Genomic DNA, 6,000 nt, shown 5'->3' on the forward strand with positions numbered 1-6,000 from the left:
AACTGTCCTGTCGAAGTGACGCATCGTGGGTGCTGTCTGTCTGTGTACTGCATGCAACCGGCTCACACATCCATCCATCACTCATCCCCAGTGTTGTACACCAATTTCACTGGCCGGCCACTGTGCGCCTGGCCCTGTAGCTCTTCTGTACACTTGTCCCCTTCTTTCTCACTCTCTCTCCCTCTCTCTCTCTCTCATTGTGTTTTTTTCCTTTTTGCCAATGAAAAGTATTCACCCTTATTCCCTGTCTCTATTTATACTTAAAGATAAAATTTAGATTTTTATTTTAAATTTAGAGTTGGTTTAGGTTCTTTTACAGAAGTTTTTTTTGGTTTTGGCTTTTAAATCGCTAAGAATATATATAGATATATATATATATATAATATACATAAGTTTTATTTATAAATTATTTTTCGTTTATAAAAATGCTTATGTTTTGGTTCACGATCAAAATTTAAAAGTTAATTTTATGATTTTCTATCATGCTATATATTTTTCAGTCCTAAGTTTTAAACCACACCAAATACACTCAGATATAAGTTATAAAAGCTCTTCCTATAAATTATTAATATTAATTGACTAACTGCTCGTAGCCTAATCTATGTACAATGTTATTTGTATGTATGCACATTATTATACCATGTGATTGAGCTGATCGACTACGTACATACATGCATGTGCTGACCCACCTTTTCCTCCTAGCTCTTATCCCTAATAGTATTCTAGCTATATTTGTACATATAATAAGGATTATTTTATAATATACGGTCATTCCGTCACGTTGTACACGCTCACACCCTAGCTAATTTAGGCCTGCAACGTGGAATAAAAGTAGACCACTGTCTGTAGCTATGCAGCACCGAGAAGGTTGACATCTAATATAAATTAGCTACCACAATTAATTACAAATATGTCATCTAAACTGAAACTATAATACTCAAATAAGCACACTATTTTAAAAGCGAATGGCAATAGTTCCTATGACGGTCACCTTCAATATCTAGAGATCTGGAGAAGCAAAAAATAGATGAGAGGAGGCAAGGACTCACCGGTGATGGCAATGACAGTGGAAATCTCTAACACTAGTGCTGATGATGGCACTCCAAATTAAGGCTCAGAGTGAAGAACAGGGTTTAAGAGAAGGGAAAGATGATGCTTCCTGGGCTTAGAGGGATGGTCAAGGGGGTGATATACCAACAATTGGTGATAAGATGACGGTAGTGCAGACGGAGTGGTTAGAAGGTGAAGTAGGGACACCTTGCTACCGCTCGGGTTTAGGGAGGCGGAGCAAGGGTAGGAGAAAGGAGAGGGATCGATGGAGGAGCTATTTGAGCCTGGCTCTCCAACACCGGTGATGTAGCAGGGGGACATATATGTGAGAGAGCAGGGAGGAAAACAGCGCAAGCACTTCAATTTGGCAAAGCTTCACAAAGAGAGATGAGAAGATAAGATAATGTACCGGTGTTGTAGCGCTGCAATTAATTTTGCGTGTTTTGGGCCATCCAAAAATGACTAAATTTGTGGATATTAACAAAAACTAAAACTCTTAATAATATAACTAATTTTTCAATCATTTGGGGATTCTTCTCACCAGTGTTCTGAACCCACCAAGAATCAAACCAAATGTCGTCCACAATTACACACATATTCCTTCACTATTATAGCTTCAACTGGCGAAATAAGAAACCTAAAAGACAGTTCACAGGCATGACCAAAACACCCTTTCCCTTTCTCCCTGATGACCCCCAATTGTTTGTGGCCAAGAGCAAGTTTTCAAAGGTGACATGGGATAGAAATGATTGCTAGCATTGAACCCTGCCTTATGAAGGTCAATGGCCCACAGAGACCACCACTAAGTAAGATTACGAGCTGGAGTGGTAGCTAGTCAACGTACAGGAGCTAGCATATATGCATATTGCGGCATTATTGGGCACACACCACATTATACACAAATTGCATGCACTGATCGACTCCATCCTCAGCTCTCACGTCACACCCAACAGCTTAATTCCTACATGATCACATCTAGCTGCTGCCTCTGCTTAATTATATATATTGGCCAACACAACTGCACAGCCTAGCTACACACATACAACCTCCGTCCCAAAAAACGAATTTCTGAGTTTTTGGATAGAATTTTTAACTCTTCATCTTATTTGAAATTTTTTTATGATTAATATTTTTATTGTTACTATATGATAAAACATAAATAGTACTTTACATTTGATTAATTTTATTTAATTTTTTAATAAATTTTTCAAATAAGACGGATGGTCAAACCCTCAATCTTGAAAACCCAGAAATTGTCTTTTTTTTGGGACGGAGTAGTACAGAGAGAGAGAGAGGCAGAATTGAAACTTGAATGGCGGCATCATGATGGAAAGATAAGGTACATACGGAGTGTATGTGCATGCATGTCTACTTATATCCAATGCTTTCTCTGTTCATAATTATAAATAATTTTATGCTCTTTTGATAAAAGAGTTAAGGTTAGAAGGAATATTTTCCCTCCATTCCAAAATATAGGGAATAAGAGTTTGACCAAACATTACTTTATTATGGTATAATTTTTAAAATAAAATGTTGATATTATTAGACTTTTATTTGAATGTAATTTCTTATGATTATAATTTTATGTCACATAAGTGATATATCAATAGATCAATCGTTCGTTCAACCCTCATACATACTAAAGGAATAAAATTACACCATATATTGTGAAATGGAGGAAGAACTACAATGCCCCTTAATAAATGAGGGACAGTTGGGAGTGGAAGGATAGAAATAAGATGATGGGAAGAAAATTGAGTGAGTGGTAATTATATTTGTGGACAGAGGGAGTACATATGATAGATGATAATATTGGTCAAAAACCTCATGCATAGAAGAATTTTACTCAAATATCACCACTCCAAACATGATTTTCGCAAGAAGGCCTTGTACCTGCTTGCAAAAATCAATTTTTGCAGACGACCAAGTTATGTCATTCGTCTGCACAAAGAAATTTCACAAAAAATCCCCCAAACAATTCCAAAACCCGAGCCTATATGTCTATGACAAAATCATTGGTGGTGGTGCTCGTCGACGGCAGATGCGGCCCTTGTTCTCCACCACTGCGCTCCTCCATGGCCATATGTGCCTTCTTCACCCCTCCCATGGGCATTGACGACCTCCTCGATATTTGATCTGGGGTAGGGAGAGCGGAGTTGGGCTAACCAAACGACGGCGAGGCAGAGGAGACAAAGCCATGGAAGAAGAATATGAAGAGGCGGAGGAGGTAGAGGTGTAGAGCTGGGCTTGCCAATAATGAGGAGGCTGAGTCATCGACACGTGCAACAAAGAGGTGGAGACCTAGGCCATCCAGGGTGGCCGGTGGCTCAAGATCCACCAGTGGCCACACCGGGCATTAGTCGGTCCCATCGTCATGGGTGCCAGCCTTTGTTCCGCCACCAATTGCTCCCATCCATCGCCGTGTTTGGCGCCACTCCCATTGTCGTGGTTGGTCACCAGCTGAGCCCATCGCCCATCGAAGAGGAAAGGTGATGGGATAAGATTAAGGAGAGGATAAGAACATACTGTGAGAGAAGAAAAGAAGAGGAAGAGAAAAGAATTGTGGATGAAAGAAGCTGGCAACGGGTAAAAAACACCGACAGGCCTCCTGGCAGGTTCATCTATGAAAATAGGATTATTTTCACAGGCAGGTCTCTAAGTGGTTCATTTGTGAAAGTTGATTTTCACAGTTGGGCCTTTGCCGGGCATCAGTCAAGTATTTTTAGATATGGGTCATTTTTTAGTTTTCTTGTAAAAAATAATGGGGGTTTGTGGTAAAATCAGTGGTTAAGTAGTGTATATTAATTATCGATTTGAGAAAAAGATGGAAAAATAACCATGCACATATATGTATTAAATGGAAAACTATAAGGTATGTATGAAGACAGTAAATAAGATTCCTCTTTTTTTTTTTGTTTTCATTGTGATTATTGAGATTCCAATTGCTAGTTAAACATGAACGAAGGTAAAATGATTGAATTACTATGTCCCTACCAGAATTCAATGTGTTTTGGTCCAAAATTTCGAATAATGACCTATGAGGAACCTCAAAATTTCTGAAACCCATAGGAAAATATTATGGGTAATAATTTATTTTTCTTGAACTTAGCAAAAACTATTGAAAATTCATTTTTTCCCTAGACAAAAAATAGCTGAAATTTCTGGTCTTCCCACCCCCACCATCCTTTTTTTTGGCTTTCCATAACATTATTTGAACTCTGGTCACTAATGTATATTTATAGCTAATATGATAGCTGCAAGACTGATTCGATTGGATAATTTAGTTAGAAGTCATGCAACGTCCTTGACTCATAGCCTCCATTATTCACGAGACTAGGCTTGGTTGGCCAGGGTACACTATAAGAAAATGTCCCGTACATCTCCGGCCTCTAATTAATCTCGATCTAATGGCCTCTTCCTATTCGACATGTCCTAATTATCCGGCTAATTAATTAACTAAACATATGATATTATGGATTAAACATATGGCCCTATGGCGTGTATTCTTGGTACTCCAGATTGATTTTAGAGGTTCAATATAATTTCCTCTCCAGCCCTAACTAATTAGCTAGGACAGGTACCACGATCATGCACGTGGTTAATTAATATATTCAACTGGTACAGCAATTAATTAAATTTGTGTCTTATATATGGGTCATGAACAGTCACGCCATCAGTTAATGGAATTTGTTGCTACTTATATGCATGTGTTTCATTTGCAGGTTTTTCTTGGGGTTTCATTTGAAAGCTGAGGGGGTGGTGGTGGTTCGATCGGTTCATACAATTTAGGCTTAAAAATTAGACTAAAATGATAATTGAAAAATGTGAATTAGATGCAATTAAAGAATGTAAGGATTATCTGATTTTTGTGATAGCTAGCTATTTGAGGTTATAAACAAATGAATTAGCTACTACAAAGTGAGAGAATATTAATTCAGAAAGATTAGATGGTAAACTTTTATATATAATTTTTTTACATGAAATTAACACACCATTTTGGAAGCTTTGGAAATGTGATGTTATAGGTGTTGATATTTTTTTCTATAAATTTGATAAACTTCAAGAAGTGAGACTAACGACAAACTGAAAATGACCCATAATATTTAATGAAGAGTGAGTACTTAGTATAGCTGAAAGAAATGTGGACTACATACCCTTTTTTTTAACAGCCTTGCAGCTCTTATCTATAAAATTGGAAGGCAAATTCCACCCATTTCGTATGTTCATCGATCAGTCGAGATCCTGAGCTAGCCTTGAGGACGAAATATATATATATTTAATAAATGAAACAACGTAATAATCAATCAATCATCACGTACGGCCGTTGATATGTATAGATACGCAATAAATAAATTAATTAATTTGTTACCTCTCGATCGATCGTGATGTCGTGATCACACACACACACACACACACACACACACACACACACACACACACATATATATATATACTTGTTAGAAAACCACAGTGGGGATATGAAAGAATTGACAGCACAATAGCGATAATTAATTTGCTGCCCCCATCAGCAGTTAAGTTAAAACCCTTAAGCTAGATTTGTCTACATCAGCAAGGACGTATACTTGTCCTCGTCTGAATTAACATTTTGACCTCAGTGTCGGCTGAGGAGAGCAACGTGTGATGTGCACGATTAAACTGAGAGAGAGACCAATCATGCATATCGTGTAAAATTTTGGATGGATTTTGATTTGGCTACGCGAGATGAGCAGAATTTTCTTCTCAAATCATACGAAATTTGGACCACCGGATTTACATCTAGCATTGCACATCACTTCGGTCTCATAGTTATTGTGGAAACTACAATCCAAGATACTTCTCATTTCTGCCCACTCTACGGCCGCGTTCGGCACGAGGGGAATGAGGGTTAATTATCTGACGCGAAAAACATAATAATAGATTAGTACATGATTAATTAATTATTAATTATAA

Source organism: Oryza brachyantha, chromosome 12, assembly GCF_000231095.2.
Source record: "Oryza brachyantha chromosome 12, ObraRS2, whole genome shotgun sequence".
NCBI lineage: Eukaryota > Viridiplantae > Streptophyta > Magnoliopsida > Poales > Poaceae > Oryza > Oryza brachyantha.